The following is a 17,856-nucleotide window of genomic DNA, read 5'->3' on the forward strand; positions in this document are numbered from 1 at the left end:
CAAGTCACTTAACCCTTCTTGCCCTGCAAAAACCAAAAACCAACCAAAAAAAAAAAAACCCCAAAGGCCTTTAGCTGAAGGTCCTTAGCTAACCCCATTGTTTGGGGGATTCCAGCTCAGAGGCTTAATGGGGGTCTGCAGCACTGTTGGGCAAGAGAGGGACACATAAACACCCTATCTGAGGACCCAGAGAGTAAGTGAGAAAGGAAATGAGGACTAATACCGGAGTGGGAGGGGGGAGGGGAGACGGAGGGTGGTATAGGGGTGTGATCCTACCGGAGCTTGGGGGAACTAGAAGAGCAGCTGTTGAAGCTTGATCTTTTCCAGAATGAATTAGACTAATTTGTGAGTGGAGTTTTCCAGCTAATCCTTGTTATGTTAGTCCGATGCTTTTTCTTTTGGGGGGGGGGGGGAAGGAAAGGAAAACTGTTCCCTTTTCTTCCCTTCTCCACATACATTCCGTTCCACTCATCAAACACTTTAAATGCCCACTGTGTCCTGGGCGCTGTGGGGGCCATCCCGGCATGTTAGATGAGCTATCATCTCCATTCTCCTGAAGTCTATTAAGGACAAGGGACAAAGATAAACATTCACATGCACATACATACATGTGTGTATATTAGTATATTGCATCTGTACATCCACTTTTCATGCACTGGCTTTTGCCTCTTGCTCATGGGATAGTTTCCCCAAATATACTAGGTGATTTCCTCAGGGGTCTTTACCTTCTCCAGGCTGAAGCAGGGGAGACAGTGAGTGCTGCGTATATAGGAACAGGGGGTGGGTTGGAAATGAGCACAGACTTAAAAACCTCCATGAAACAGCTCTGAGAGCTCAGAACAGAGCTCAGAGTCACCAGAACGAATAAATACTTCCCGCCGTGACTGAAGCGGCAGCAAGGACTTGGCCAAGCAGATGGGAGGAAGGGCCCCATGGACCTCCCCCAGTCTTAGCCTCCTGACATCTGGCCTGCTGTCTCCCACCTGGGGAGGGGGGAGGTGAAGCGGTGACAGGACTAGAGCTGAGGCGGGGAGGGATGTTTCTCCATCCAGCCTCATCTTGTTGTCCCTAGCTTGGAGCTTGGGATTGGCTGGGAGGGTGTGTGTGTGTGTGTGTGTGTGTGTGTGTGTGTGTGTGTGTGTGTGTATGTGTGTGTGTGTGACAACCTGCATGTTCTCCCAAGAAAGATAAGGAAGCAACCTCTGCTGGGTGGTCAGGGCTACAGCCCTAAGATAGGGAAGGAAGGAATTAAGAAAATCTGGAAATCCTGAATCTCTTTCCATCTCAACCCTCAAGCCTTGGCTGAAGTGGGCTTGGAATAGACAGGGAAGTGTGTGTGGGAGATTAAAGTTCCCAGCAGTCCAGGAACCCTGCTGCTCCACCAGAAGAGGCCACCGGCAGAGTGAAGGGCTGGGCAACAAAGGCAGTCACAGTAGGAGATGAGACCCTCAAACGTACCACTGAGTCTAGGTGAGGACATCGGAAACAACAGGAGAGAAATTGTCCTGTTTGGCCTGTCTGGAAGCTCAGAGGATGGAAAGAAGGAATTCAGGGACTTGCTCACAACCACTCTGCGAGGTAGTGTTGGAATTGTGTCCATTTTTTTTTTCAGGGCAATTAAGGTTAAGTGACTTGCCCAGGGTCACACAGCTAGTTAAATGTCAAGTGTCTGAGGCTGGATTTGAACTCAGGTCCTCCTGAATCCAAGGCCAGTGCTTTATCCACTGTGCCACCTAGCAGCCCTCCAATTGTGTCCATTTTACGGATATGGAAAATGAGGTTGAGAGAGTTAGATCCAAGACAAGAACCCAGGTGTCCTCTAACGGAGCCCCTCCGGCTCCCACATTGGACAAGATGCTCCTTAAAGAAGGCATGGGCAGGGAGGACGGGTGGCCCAGTGGATAAAGCACCGGCCCTGGATTCAGGAGTACCTGAGTTCAAATTCGGCTTCAGACACTTGACACTTACTAGCTGTGTGACGCTGGCAAGTCACTTTAACCCTCATTGCCTGCAAAAACAAAAACAAAAACAAAAAAAGCATGGGGGGAGCCTGCTTGGGAAGGGGGTACCTCTCTCCCGACCCACAACAGAACAGAGAACAGCGCTTTTCTGCATGGATTTGTCTCTGACGAAGTGAGAGAATATTCACAAAAATCTTCCAGCCCCTGCCTCCCTCCCCAGAATCCTCCCACTGGTTCCTTGATCTCCCCCTCCGGCTCCCTTCAAAGGTTTCTTTCCATGATGGGGGTGGGTGGAGCCGACTTCAAGAACGATCGCTTTGCTGCCACCATGTGGCTGTTTGTGGTAACAGCAGTGCTTAGCCCACTGCCTCCTCTCCCGGGTGGTGACAGGAAAATCCATCAACATTGAAAGTCCAGTCGGGAGCCGGCTGTGTGCCTAGTCCTGTGTTGATCTCTGTGGAATGAGAGTGAAGATAGCCTGGTGTGGAGGGTGCAGTAGGGCGGGGTGGGGGGGGGAGGGGGAGGGCACCAGAGCCGGGCCTAGGGGTAAACAAGGCAAAGGGGCCACTCATGGTGCATCAGGAGTGTGTGTGGGCAATGAAATTTACTTTTCCTGATGTTTCATTATAAACGTTCATATTGGAATGCCAGGACATCCAACTCTCTGTATCATAGGGATTTATTTTATTTCAAATAAAAATGCTTAGGTTAGGGTGAAGATTCAAAAAAGCCTCCTGCCTCTGGGGTGGGAATGTGGAAATAAATTTTGATTTTTTTTTGCTGCTGCACTCACTATAGGATGGAGAATCAGATCAGTGGGATTAAATATGTATGGGCCAGGGATAAAATTTGGTGTTTGGTGCTGGGTCTGTGGGCACTCAATCTTGGTGGGTGTAACGATTGGAATGACGCCACCTGCTGGATACTTACTGTAGAAGAGTTCTGCCCATGAAGCGAAGGTCTTTGAGGGCAAGACCAGGAGTCTTTTCTTTGGCGGAAGGAAGTGACGCGGACTAGTGGGAGGAGGAAGGAAGAGACTGGCGCTGACTCTGGGGCTCTTTCCTGAGGACGCTGGCGGAGAAGGGAGCTAGAAATGTGCTCTCCCTTTAATAGATAGGAATCTAGGCCTTTCTCTCTCTTTACCAAATTCTTATTCTCCTTAATAAATGCTTAAAAGTCTAACTCTTGCTAAAGCTTATAATTTATTGGCGACCACTCATTAGATATTTTAGACAGTTTAGCTAGAATTTTAGCCCTTAACATGGGGAAGAGAAAAGGTGTTGGACCTAAGGAGTTGTTTGGCCCTTGGAGAAACAAGTTCACGAAAAGACCCCTAGACCTGGAATCAGTGGATCTGGCATTGAATCTTTGTTGCCCCTGACTACAGGAAAGTCTTTTTCTCTCTCTGGGTGATGAATGAGATAATCTCCAAGGTTCCTTTTAGCTCTAAATCTTGTGATTCCTTACCCTGGGGCTAAGGATGTCTTCAATTTTCTCCGGACTTCTGAGGTTAGTATTTTCAAAGGACTCTAGCCTTAGGGATTCCAATAGTGAGGGAGCTACTAGCCAAGAATCTGCTCCGCCCAAAGTTTAGAAAATCCCCAGCCTGGCTCTACATAGACTAGGAGGATCCCCTCTACATACCCTCTGGATGAAATAGTGCCATTCATCCACCAGACTGCTGTCCTTGAGGATTCCTTTGGAATCGAATCCCTCTAATTGCGCTGGCACATTGCCCATCAGCCCCCTCCCTGGTTCTTTTGGGTGCCTTGATTTCCACAGCTTTCTGGACTTAAGTGAGGAAGAATCCATCTCCAACTTTCCTTAAACCGGCTGAGGAAAATTAGGATCAAATAAAGTTTCACTAGAGAAAAGACAATCTATCAATTAAGACTCTAGGCAACTTTCTCAGACTATAAATTTTAGAGGGGACAAATTGCATTTGTGTTGGGAATATCTGCATCTGGGAATTCCCTATACTAGTGAAAGCACAGGTCCAGTCCCAATTCTATCCACCAATTAATCAGCAATTTTACATACTTGTTATGTGACTCAGCTGTCCTAGTCTCCAGGAAAACAAAACCAAAAGTGACAATTTCCCTGCCCTCAATGGGCATTACATTCTATTGGAGGCCACATATATACACACCAATATACAAATTCTGTTTGAAATTGTTGTTGTTCCAAGTTCAACTCTCTGTAATCCCATTTGGGGTTTTCTTGGAGTGCTTTGCCATTTACTTCTCCAGCTCATTTTACAGATGAGAAACTAAGGCAAATGGGGTTAAGTGACTTGCCCAGGGCCACACAACTAGTAAGTGTCTGAATCTGGATTTGAACTCAGATCTTCCTGACTCCTGCCCTCTATCCACCAGGCCACCTAGCTGCTTCTACCATGCAATTTATCATATTAAAGTTGTATGTATGATGTATCATATTCACTGATTCATTGTGAGCTCATTTACCTATAGGCACAGACTGTATCTTATCCAAATGTTGTGTCTCTTTCAACAACAGCTGTGCTGCACCCACAATAGGTACTCAATAAATGGTTGAGTTGGATTAAAATTTTAAAAAAAGGATTGAAGTTTGGATGGTCAAAATATAAAGCTTTCTAACCCTAGTCTGAGTATGTTTGCTCTAGGCAACATTCAGTCTTTCTTCTTCTTCTTCTTCTTCTTCTTCTTCTTCTTCTTCTTCTTCTTCTTCTTCTTCTTCTTCTTCTTCTTCTTCTTCTGTGGGGCAATTGGGGTTAAGTGACTTGCCCAGAGTCACAAAGCTATTAAATGTCAAGTGTCCTGAGGCCGGATTTGAACTCAGGTCCTTCTGAATCCAGGGCTGATGCTTTATCCACTTCACCACCTAGCTGCCCCTGCAACATTCAGTCCTATTTAATTTTTTTTCTTATCACTTACAAGCATCATAACCTGAAAGAGAAATATTTATTAAGTACCGATTATATGCCAGGTACATAGTGCTGCTTGCCTTACAAATATCTCGATAGTGATGTGAGTGCTATTATTTGCCCCATTTTAGAGTTGAGGAAACCAAGGCAGACTGAGTTGAAATGACTTTCCCAAGGTCACACGGCAAGTGTCAGACTGGATTTGAAGTCAGGTCTTCCTGACTCCAGGCTTAACACTCTATCCATTTCACCATCAGGCTCCCTGCAAGTAGAGAGGGAAAAGTACATGGTGTCAGGTTAATTTAAAGTAGCCTGTTAAAGGGCTGAGTTAAAAGCCTGTGTCACCAAGCTGCCTTTCTATGGATAACTTCCTCTATGCTTTGTTGAGTGCTCCAGACCCAGTGGGCAAAGAGAAGCACACAAATACATGACCAAAGTGAGCAGTCATTTCTTTCTTCTGGACTGAGTTCCCAGTTTAGCTGAGAGCTGTCCAGCAGTACCTTTCCTGCCGATACAGGGTGGAGTCACAGGCACCTTCTGGGAACCACTCCACAGTCTCTGAGCTATAGGGCAGCAGCACAGATTTGTAACTGCTAATGGTCCTGTCCTCTATTTCCAAGGTAAGGCTCTCTCCTCAGCTCCAAGCCCTCATTTCTAGCTGTCTTAATAATAGTTGTTACTGGGGGCAGCTAGGTGGTGCAGTGGATAAAGCACCGGCCCTGGATTCAGGAGTACCTGAGTTCAAATCCGACCTCAGACACTTGACACTTACTAGCTGTGTGACCCTGGGCAAATCACTTAACCCCCATTGCCCCGCAAAAAAAAAAAAAATAATAATAGTTGTTACCAAGATTTAGCTAAGTTTTGCAAAAGCACTTTGCATGCATTTGATCCTCATTTGATCCTGACAACAACCATGTGAGGTAGTTCCCATTTTGCAGAGGGGGAGACTGAGACCCATCGGGTTAAATGACTTTGTTTATAGTTATACAGCTTATATCAGAAGGTGGAATGTGGAACTATGTCCCTCTTAACTCCAGATCCAACACTTTCCACCACAGCAAGATGGTGGTGATGGTTGTGGTGGGGTCTTCACTGCTTTTTGCCAATGGTACCTACACCAATTTACCCAGTGTCCCATGCTCTAAATCTTGTGATATTTGGGTTTCTGACTCTATGATGGCAGACACAGTGTCTTGTGGAAACTTTATATCTCCCACAGTACAATTCTTTACACACAGTAGGTGCTTAATAAATATTTGTTGAATGAAAGAACTGAGCCTGTGTTTGTCAGCTATTGCTCTGTATGAAGAGGACAATTCGAGTCAACAAACATCTACTGGATTAGAGTATAGGGTGAGTGAGCCTTTGGTTGGAGGAACCAGAGAGAGCACCTCCCTGTAAGGAATGAGGGCATGTGAACTTTGACGAGAGGGCACAGAGAAATCTTCCTTGACTGTTTCCAAGATGGCTAGCTTCCTGGGACTCAGGAGGACAGACCTTTGTCAGAGGAGTCACCCCATTGTTGTGGTTTATAAAGGCAAATCTCTCAGGAGTTGCATTTCCACCTTCAGCTATTCAGAAAAAAAATCAGCTTGCAGCAAAGCAAGGATGATGGTCGTGATGTTGATGATGACATGGTGGTGATGATTCTGCCGGTGACAATGGTGGTGGTGATGGTAGTGGTGGTGGTGATGATGGGAAGGGAAGCCTCTTTCTGACTGCTGTCCCTCTCTCCAGGAACTGGAAGCTTCTGCCTTCTGTACCTAGCAAAACGTCTGGAACAAAATGGATGCTTAATAAATGCTCAGTGATTTTTTGGGGGGGGGGCACAGGTTTGGAGAGTTATATGAGGCTGTACTGGGTCTGAAAAGAGAGATCCCAAGAGTAGAATTTCCCAGCTCAAGAGATAGAAGCACAAGGACTCAGAGAGAGATATGAAAGGTGGTCATATATGTGCCCCCTCAGACCAAGAAGTATGTCTCAGGCTTGGGGACTACCTTCTAGGTCATATCAAGTTCAAGAATTTCCCAGTTCAACAGTATAGGATTTGCATCTTCTAGTGCAGGAACACCTTTTTGCTGTCATGGCCCCTTGGCAGTCTGGTAAAGACTATGGACTCTGTCCCAATAATGTTCTAAAATTTATAATATAAAGTACTGTAACGATTGGAATGACGCCACCTGCTGGAGACTTATTGTAGAAAAGCTGTGCCATGAGGTGAAGGTCTCTGAGGGCAAGAACATGCGTCTTTTCTTTGGCATCAGGAAGTGACCTTTGCTAGTGGGAGGAAGAAGGGGGAGGCTGGTGTTCTGACTCAGTCTCTTTTCGTGTGGACTCTGGAAGAGAGTGGAACTAGAAATGCACTCTCCATTTAATAAATAGATGAATGTAGGCCTTTCTCTCTCTCTTTACCAAATTCTTATTCTCCTTAATAAATGCTTAAAAGCCTAACTCTTGCTAAAGTTTATAATTTATTGGCGACCACTCATTGGATATTTTAGACAGACTAGCTAGAATTTTAGCTTTAACAGTACATCAGGTCATGAAGGAAATAGATTATATTGAAATGCATTGATCAGCATTGTTTAGAAAACTAATTCATGGACCCCAGGTTAAGAAGCCCTGTTCAAGAGGGAGAAGGGGATTTTCTAGTACAGTATGTTTCTTTGCCAAAACAAACAAACAAATAAAAAAATGCAAAGTTTCCCACATAGTTCCTTAGCAACTAGGTTGTGAAGTGGAAAGAGGAATAAGGAAGAACTGAGTTCAAATACAGTTTCAGACGCTTCCTAGCTGTGTGACCCTGGGAGAGTCATTTAACTCTCACTCAGTTTTCTCATCTGTAAAATATGAATAATAGTAGTACCCACCTCCCAGGATTGTTGTGAGGATTAAATGAGAAAATATTTGCTCATGCCTGGAAATCTCTATCTTCTGGCTTCTTTAAAGTCTCAGACACAATCCCATCTTCTGCAAAAAGCCTTTTCTATTTCTCCTTAATTTCTGCCTTCCCTCTGAGATTATCTCCAGTGTATACCACACACACACACACACACACACACACACACACACATCCTGTACATATCATAGTTGTTTGCATGTTCTTCTTCCATTAGATGGTGAGCTTCTTGAGGGTAGGGACAGGTTTTTTTTTTTTGTGTGTGTGTGAGGCAATTGGGGTTAAGTGACTTGCCCAAGGTCACACAGCTAGTAAGTGTTAAGTGTCTGAGGCCGGATTTGAATTCAGGTACTCCTGATTCCAGAGCCGGTGCTCTATCCATGCGCCACCTAGCTGCCCCTGTAGGGACAGTTTTGTTTTGTTTTTGCCTTTCTTTGTATCCCAAGTGCTTAGCACAGGGCCTGGAACATAGTGGATGCTTAACAAATGCTTGTTGAGTTGACTTGTGGGAGGGCTAGGGATCCCCCTGATTGTCAGAGGGGCATCACCCCAATGGTAACCCCAAGTTCACTTCCCTTCTGATGGGAGCTGATAGGTTTTATCTGTTCCTGTATCTGTTATATGGACTCCCATCAGTACTTGTGTCTTTTTCATTTCCCCTGGGGTGAAATGCTACCTTCAGAGCTTGGAGCCTTGGAGGGGGAACCCAAACAGGAGCCAAACATGAGCTACATTTGGAAGTTTTTCTGGTGTGAGCAGTGAACCAAAAAGTGAAAATAAAAACGACTCCATTGTGGTTGGCTCTTAAATTTGAGCCGTCTTTTTTTTTTTTTTTTTGAGGGGCAATGAGGGTTAAGTGACTTGCCCAGGATCACACAGCTAGTAAGTGTCAAGTGTCTGAGGCTGGATTTGAACTCAGGTACTCCTGAATCCAGGGCCGGTTCTTTACCCACTGCGCCACCTAGCTGCCCCTGAGCGCAGTCTTGACGGTTCCTGGGCCATGGTTTACATGAGTTGTAGTGGTTCCCATAGACTTCTGGCTATTTAGAAGAACTCCCCCAGTTGTTAAGATCATATTATCCTTCAGAATCTTCATTAAGGTGAAATTCATAGCCTGATGTCCTCTTTCTTCTAGATGCTAGACATATGGTTTCCTCCATTCTTACTGCATTCCAATGGTCCAGGACCCTTCCAAAACAAACCAGAAAAACCCCAAACAAATAACAACAACTCTCCGGTTTCTGGTCCCCCATTCCTTCTCTTGGGCCAAACTGTGTAAAGTTGTTTAAATTATGCTGAGTTGCTTCCTGTAATATGCAAGACATAAAGATGGAGGGGACCACCCAGTATTAAAAGAGGAAGCAAAATTCTGGCAAGCTTTAGGGGCAGGGGATGTTCGTTTGGGGGGATCGCTTCCAGGACTTCCCTGCTTTTCCAAAAGCCTCCTAATTCTAGGCCCTTCTCAGTGACCTCAAATTTATCCTGTGTTAAGGGCTAAAATTCTAGCTAAACTGTCTAAAATATCTAGTGAGTGGTCGCCAATAAATTATAAGCTTTAGCAAGAGTTAGACTTTTAAGCATTTATTAAGGAGAATAAGAATTTGATAAAGAGAAAGAGAGAGGCCTAGATTCCTATCTATTAAAGGGAGAGCACATTTCTAGCTCCGCTCTCCACCAGAGTCCAAAGGAAAGAGAGCAAGACAGAGCGCTAGCCTCTTCCTTCTTCCTCCCACTATCCAACGTCACTTCCTGATGCCAAAGAAAAGACTCCTGGTCTTGCCCTCAAAGACCTTTGCTTCATGGGCGGAACTCTTCTACAGTAAGTCTCCAGCAGGTGGCGTCATTCCAATCGTTACACCTGTATATATGTGTGTGTGTGTGTGTGTGTATGTATGTATACACACATATACACATGCACAACCAATATGTATATTTACATAAAGATATGTACATATGTATGCATATCTGTCCCATATATGCATGTGTATAGAAAGATAAGTATTTATCTAGTATCTGCTTATTCATCCATTCATTTAATTTGTACATAATTTCTTTTTTTTTCTGTGGGGCAATGAGGGTTAAGTGACTTGCCCAGAGTCATACAGCTAGTAAGTGTCAAATGTCTGAGGCTGGATTTGAACTCAGGTCCTCCTGAATCCAGGGCTGGTGCTTTATCCACTGAGCCACCTAGCTGCCCCCTGTTTGTACATAGTTGTTCCAATGTTGCCTTTCCCATTAGACTGAGTTCCTTGAAAATAAGAACTGCTTTTTGCCTGGCACATAGTTGGTGTTTACTAAATAGTTATTGACTGACTGAGACTGACTATCCCCTAGCCCAAAGCTTCTTAAACTGTGGCTCTCGACCCCATGTGGGGTCGTGTAACTGAATGTGAGGGACCTGAAAAGTTTGGCAGTAAATGTTTGATTTGTTTACCGAGAGTGGAAAGCTAAGAAGCCCTGCCCTAGTCTACTAAGTGGCTTGTGGCTGCCATCTGGTGGCTTCTTCCATAATTTTTCTTTCCTTTCCTTTCCTTTTTTTTTTTTTTTGGTGGGGCAATGAGGGTTAAGTGACTTGCCCAGGGTCACACAGCTAGTAAGTGTCAAGTGTTTGAGGCTGGATTTGAACTTAGGTCCTCCTGAATCCAGGGCCAGTGCTTTGTCCACCGTACCACCTAGCTGCCCCCTCTTCCATAATTTTTCAAGACAGCAATTTGCAATGCTATGGCTTAGAGAGACCTTAGAAGTCATCTAGCACAGGGCTTCTTAAACTTTTTCCATTCATGACCCCTCTATGCTGGAGAAGTTTTAAAGCCACCCTGAGTATATAGGTAGATATAATAGGTATACATAACCTTTTACTGTTGCCAATTTTTCCCCACCCCCACATTTAGACCTTCAGTTTAAGAAGCTAGGGTCTATAGATTCTTCTCACCAATCCAATGGTACAAGAAAGTTCCAAAGGACTCATGATGGAAAAGGCTCTCCAAATCCAGAAAAAAAAGGAACTGTGGAATATGGATGCTGATTGGACCATACTATTTCTTCATGAATTTGCGTGTCATCCTTGCGCAGAGGCCATGCTAATCTTCTCTGTATAGTTCCAATTTTAGTATATGTGCTGCTGAAGCGAGCATGGACCATACTATTTCTTTTGTTTTTTGGTGCTGTTGTTTTTCTTTTTTGAAGTTTTTCCTTTTTGCTCTGATTCTTCTCTTATAACATGACTAATGAAGAAATATGTTTAATGTTATTATATATATGTATACATATATACACACATATATGTGTATATATACACATACATTCATCATATATATATATATATATATATATATATATATATCCTATATCAGATTATCTGCCGTCTAGGGGAGGGGGGGAGGGAGGGGAGGGAGAGAAAAAAATTTGAAATTTGAAATCTTATATAAACAAATGTTGAAAACTATCTCTACATGTAACTGGAAAATAATAAGATACTCTTATTTTTAAAAAAGAAGCTAGGGTCTAGCCCATCTGGGGTCATCGCCAGTAGTCCCGGACCTACATCTTGCCACTGGACCCAGATGGTTCCGGAGGAGAGAATGGGCTGATGACTTTGCACATCCTTGCCTCACTTAAATTCAACTCACTTGCAAGTCAAGACATCACCCTCTTAAAGTCACTGCTCCTCTATGAGAATGAAGGATGGACACCACCACCACCCAAGGTGAAATCCTATGGGCTTTTGGCTTGGGCAGATCAACCAGTGACATTTGGGACAGACAGGCAAATATAGTTGTGGATAGTCTGAAAATTGGGAAGAAATTTTCACAGACAATATCTCAGATAGGATGTGACTGTGGTGGAATATTGCTGTGGTGTAGGAATTGATGAGCTAATTGATTTAGGAAAATATGGAAAGATTTGGGTAGATGCTATCCACCTTCAGAGAAAGAGATGACAAGTGGAAATATACATATTATAATTTTATATCTCTGTATATGAGTATATATGTATGTTTATATATATATCTATATATATCTGCATTTAATTGTAGCCTTCTTTGGGGAGGGGGAGGGAAAAATAAAGTAAAAAGTGCCCCAGAGAACAAAAGAAAACCTAGAAGGAAGCAAAGAAAAGCTGGATAGCTTTGAAAACAATGTGTAGTATTTATTATATAGGTTTTCTTGCAATAGAAATTTAAAGTTTTATATTGAATGCTCTCCTGTGTACATGGAAATATTCTTTTTTCTTCTTTTCTTGTTTTGTATTTAAGTTTAAATGAATAAAAAATTTACCAAAAAAGTAAAAAAAGAAAAGAAATGAGGGTAAATATCTCAGAGGAAGATGGAAGCAAGGAGAAAAGAGGATGTTTGGAAGTAGAGCAAGATTGAAGGAGACAAGCTTTTTGGAAAGACTGACACGTAGAAGAGGGATTAGGATTTATTTTGTCAGTCCCCACAGGGCTGAACTAGGATTGGTAAAGTAAAACCAGTGAGGTAAATTTTAGCTTGATACAAGAAGAACTCCGAAATAGTTACAACTGTTGCAAGGGCTAATGGAATGGGCTGTCTCCTGGGTTACTGAGCCTCATGAGGTGGCTTCATGACTACCTGTCAGGGATGTCCCAGGACTTGGTTAACCCTTTCTGTGTTGTGGAGTTCTTCGACAGTCTGGTGAAACCTATGTCCTTAAATACATAAAATAAAAAAATATGATTATAAGAAGACCAATTATATTGAGAGTTGTCAAATATTTCTTGTTTAAATTTTTTGTTACTTTTGTTTTTATTTCCAAATTTCTTCTTCTCCAAAATCTCTCCCACCCATTGAGAAGGCAAGAAATATGATAGAAGTCATGCAAAACATATTTCCACAATAGTCATGTTATCAAAATAATAATAACAGCAACAACAATAATAACAATATAACAACAAAAGCACCAATAGAAATGGGGCCCAGATTGAAAACCCTTTTAAGGGAGTCTTGCTTGAGGCTGGACCTGAATCTTTTTTTTTTTGTTTTTTTTTGCAGGGCAATGGGGGTTAAGTGACTTGCCCAGGGTCACACAGCTAGTAAGTGTCAAGTGTCTGAGACCAGATTTGAACTCAGGTACTCCTGAATCCAGGGCCAGTGCTTTATCCCCTGTGTCACCTAGCTGCCCCCTGAATCTTCCATTTTAAGAAACATAGGGAGAAGCAACCCAAAGGAGTGTATGTATGATCAACCAATCAGAGGGTGGGAAGATGGGTTGCATGCCTCCATCTTTGTAAGAGTCAGTCATGGGGATTGTGTCCAACACAACCTCTACTCTTATCCCTCAGCACTCCCCCATCCTCTCTCTTCCTCTGCTCTGCTCTCTTCTATCCTTCCCTGGCCTCTCAGGGCAGATATAACCAATAGGTGGCACACCCAGCATCCACTGCACAGGTGCCTTTGGAGAAGTTCCACTCCCTATTCCCTGGTGCTATCCATCACCTAACTGGAGTAGGCCCCCTCTGGAGGGTGGGTTCTACTTTTCTGGGCAGTGCCCAATGAGTCATGCAATAGGTTCAGACATCAGAGATCTCATTATATTATCTTTCCTTCCTCAGCGTACACTGCTTCTAAACTTCTCAGCCTCAATCAAGGGTACCGCCATACTTCTAGTTACAGCCCATCACAGCATTGCTGTCATCTTCACTTCCTCAGTCCCTCTCACTCAGCCAATCAGTTGCTAGACCTTGTCATCTCCATCTCCACAACATCTCTTACATCTGGCATTTGTTTTCTTCTTACCACTCACGCAGCCACCACCTTAGTTCATTCCCTCATCTCCTCCTGCTTGGATTATGGCAAAAACCTCCTAAATGTTCTCCCTGCCTCAAGTCTCTCCCTTCTCCATTCCATGCCCCATGCAGCCATCTGAGAGAAATGATCATTACTCTCTTGTATTAGTAACTAATTATTGAGTTAGCACCAAGGTTTTCCCCCTTTTCTACTTCTTCATTCAGAAATCAGCCCCTGTAGGTTGGTTATTCAGGCAACCTTTGAAGTACAAGGCTGATAATGAGAGAGAAAACTCAGATCTGTTCAAAAGGTAAAGAAATTTTAGTTTAGGGGAATTGATGAATTCTGGCCCATTGTGTTTTACTCAGACAGGTCTGGGAAAAAATGGATCTTCCCTTTTCGTCAGACAGGTGATATGGGTATAGATAAGTCTCTTTGTTTTTTGTTTTTGGTGAGGCAATTGGGGTTAAATGACTTGCCTAGGGTCACACACAGCTGGGAAGTGTCAAGTGTCTGAGGCTGGATTTGAACTCAGGTCCTCCTGACTCTAGGACTGATGCTCAATCCACTGAGCCACCCAACTGCCCCAATAAGTCTCTTTGACTAAGACTGAGTGATCAGAGTCAGTGCCCCAGACCCTCATTAGAACAGGTCCACCTTGGGGGCAGCTAGGTGGAGCAGTGGATAAAGCACTGGCCCTAGATTCAGGAGGACATGAATTCCAATTCGGCATCAGACACTTGACACTTACTAGCTGTGTGACCCTGGGCAAGTCACTTAACCCCAATTGTCTTAAACTTTGGGGTCACCACCAGTTGTTTCTACTGGACCCAGATGACTCTGGAGGAGAGAGTGAGGGTGGTGACCTTGCACAGCCCTCCCTCACTTAAATCCAATTCAATGCAAGTCATAACATCACCTCGATGTTTTGGTCCTTTCTGAGAATGAAGGACAAACAACAACAACAACATGATTAGTAAAATGATTAATTACCTAGGAACTATGTCTCTTGAACTTTTTAAATGTCACACATCAATGTGATTTTCTTTTTTTTTTTTTTAACTCTTTTTTTTTTTTTTTTGCGGGGCAATGGGGGTTAAGTGACTTGCCCAGGGTCACACAGCTAGTAAGTGTCAATCGTCTGAGGCCGGATTTGAACTCAGGTATTCCTGAATCCAGGGCCGGTGCTTTATCCACTGCGCCACCTAGCCGCCCCCAATGTGATTTTCTTAAAGCATTAGCTTGGCTATATCACTTCCCTACTCAATAAACCCTAGTAGCTTCCTATTGATTTAAAAAATAAATATTATTTCAACTTTATCTCATCCTTCTTTTTTATTCTGAACTTTGGAAATAAAACAAGCATTTCCATAACAAAGTAGAATAGAAAAAAAGATAATTGTACATGAAACTGAAAATCTATTATGTACAACTTGCTTTTCCTTTAAAATATATAATTTAAGTCATAATGTAACTTTTGACATGGGGAAAAATGGGGTAAGGGGTAAGGGGTAGGAGTTTGGGGTTTGGGGTCCTTAAGAATTCCTCTTTAAAGAATTATGCCCTCTAGCACACAGAAGTAGTTAGAATAAGATAGTAGTTTATTTCGGGGCTGAGGAAGGGAAGGGAAGGGAAAGGAAACCAAGAGAAATCCTTGGACTTCTTGTGGGGAGAAAGGCATAGAGCCTGTCTCTGAGATACCAATCTCCTCGAGCAGGAGACTGGCAGGTGCATTTATAGAGGACTGATGGGTGTGACCATCTGACTGTGGAAAGTTCCCTTAGTGAGGGAGGACCATCTCCCACTGGTGGTGGCTGGAGGAGTTGGGTGAGGGGTGGCTGCAGATCTTCCAAGCCATCTCTTCAGGACACAAAGGGAGCAGCCACACCTAAATTTATCTCCCCAGGGGTAAGGAAGACTAGAATGAAAGGTGGGGGTCACAGAGCTAGCTCAGTCCAAACTGGTTCCGCTTATTTCTCTAGGTGTATCTGTCCTCTGGTTTAGTTTCTCAAGGAGAAGGTTCTTGGATGTGCTCCAGAGAACTTCTGGGGTGTCCTGGGCCCGTAACATTCGCCACTTCTCTCTATATAAGGAAAGGGAATGAAGATTCTTTTGAAACTGCTTCATGCTGAGTGGGGTCGAAGAAATCACGGCACAGGGGAGGGGGAGGGGAGAAGTGGAGAAGGCCTGGTCCCGAGTGTGAGGAGCTGTAAGGTCCCAAGGGTCCAGAGGGTCCAGAGAGTGGGAGGTGACACATAGGCACAATAAGTATCTGCCATGAATCCTTGAGCCTAGATGGAACAGTCTTAAATAAAGAATTAAAACTGACCAGAGCAAAAATGAAAAAGGACTTTAAAAAGTGGCCACTTTTTTTTCCCAGTGGAAGCTGGAAAGGCTGCTTTACAAGAGTTAAGTAATCAGATCAAAGCCTAGTTCTATGAAAGGCAGTGTCTGTCTGCACTTTAGGTCCTACCCTGATCCCCATGACTTTGTGCCTTGATTGAATGCTAGGACCTGAACAAGAGAGTAAAACAGAAGTCACCCCTGAATCATCCCTAGACTTGCCTCCTAAGACCAGCTTGGCCATCAGCTTGGCCCTACAGATGTCAGTGACAAGGGGCTGGCCAGGAGACCAAGCTGCAGAGAGCTGGGTTTTTGCTAGGCCAACCTCTTGGGTGCTACCCTAGGGACAAAGAGGTAGGAGAGCTGGCCTCACCTTTGTGCGGCGTCCCCCACTCTTGTGTCCCGGCTTACTGCAGCTGCCAGAATCTCGGCCACCTGGAGTTCTGCTGGTAGCAGATGTAGTGATGGCTGCTGCTATTATAGAGGCTTGGTCTATGGAGCATGCACAAGTCATCTTTTCTCTCTTTGGCTACTGCAAGGTCCCTGTTATTAAAAGTCTTAAAAGCAATATCAAGGAGTTATGAGGATGGGGTTCGGGGACCCCAGTCTAACTTCTGGAGTTCTCTCCTAATGTCAGGAGCAGATTGGCTGATAAAATGAATATTGAGGACAGTTATTTCTACATCTCTTTCTGGATCTAGGTTGGTATATTTCTTCAGAGAGTCCACTGAGGTGACTCATGAAAAGAGCTGGATTTTCCTCAGACCACTGTGTTATCTCCTTCACCTTTTCATAATTGACTTGTTTCTTTCTTTCTTTCTTTTTTTTTTTTAGTGAGGCAATTGGGGTTAAGTGACTTGCCCAGGGTCACACAGCTAGTAAGTGTTAAGTATCTGAGGCCGGATTTGAACTCAGGTACTCCCGACTCCAGGGCCGGTGCTCTATCCACTGCGCCACCTAGCTGCCCCCATAATTGACTTGTTTCTTAACCCCCCTTCTCATTTCCTCAACCAGGCAGGTGACCATGTGATTTCTACGAGCCCTGTCTTCCCTGTTATCATAGTTCCATCTCGGTTCTCCAACTGGGACAGCTGTAAATCCAGGGACCCCAACCCAATTTCCAACCTGTGAGTATTCATCCCCAACTTGTAACGCTAGGTCCCAAATCTGTTTTTTCTCATGGGGGTACAAAAGCTGGCAAGAATAATTTGCAAATCGGTCCAGGAAAGGTCAAACTCCAGTGTCACAGACTTAAAGCCATCTATGAACTTTGTGGGGTTCTCTGAGTAACTCCCCAATTTCTCTTTAATCTGAGATAAACAGCTCATGGAAAAAAGAACATGCATTAGTGTTGTGTCCTTCCCAATGGGAAATTCCCTTAATGGAAGCAGGGGAGATAGTTGGGGAGATGCTGGTATGGACCTAGGTGAAGCTGGTTGAGGAAATAGTTGGGGAGATAGCTCAGGTGGAGGCGGAGCCAGAGGATTGGGCGGAGGGCCCAGGATAGTGTTCGAGGTGGGTGGGGGATGGGTAACAGTTTTTGGCTGTGGAGTAGGTGGGGGAAGGGTAACAGTCTTTGGATGCAGCCTAGATGGAGGAGGGGTAAAGACTAGAGCAATGGGAGTAGGTGACTGCAGATTAGGTAAAGCAGATGGGAGCAGCTGCTGAATGGAAAAAACAGGAGAACAGAGAACAGATTGGAGCTCCTCCAGATTGTGACAGGGATACAGCCATAAGGGGTATAGCTGGATAGGTTGTGACCACTGTTGGGTAGGGCAAATAGAGGAATACTGACATCCACTCCCAGTGTGGCCGGAGCTTGGCTGTGGAGGACACAGGGAATTGGTTCGGAGATCAGCCGGTTGGCAAAGAGAGGTCTCAGTCATAGAGTGATATGACAGTGGTTGATCCATAGGGATGGAAGCAGGCGGGGAAGAAGGAGTGAAATGAGAAACAGGTAGGGAATGAGTCTGAGGAGCAGGAGGGGATGAGGTCTCA

General features: G+C 44.2%; 1 non-coding gene across 1 annotated transcript; it reads right to left on the bottom strand.

Annotated features, from left to right (window-relative positions):
* Window positions 1-10,795: 10,795 nt before the first annotated feature.
* Window positions 10,796-10,902, bottom strand: LOC122730186. The gene has a single exon (XR_006353399.1). It is a non-coding gene; the product is annotated as a U6 spliceosomal RNA (small nuclear RNA).
* Between the last annotated feature and the right edge of the window lie 6,954 nt (window positions 10,903-17,856).

Source organism: Dromiciops gliroides, chromosome 5 (assembly GCF_019393635.1).
Source record: "Dromiciops gliroides isolate mDroGli1 chromosome 5, mDroGli1.pri, whole genome shotgun sequence".
NCBI lineage: Eukaryota > Metazoa > Chordata > Mammalia > Microbiotheria > Microbiotheriidae > Dromiciops > Dromiciops gliroides.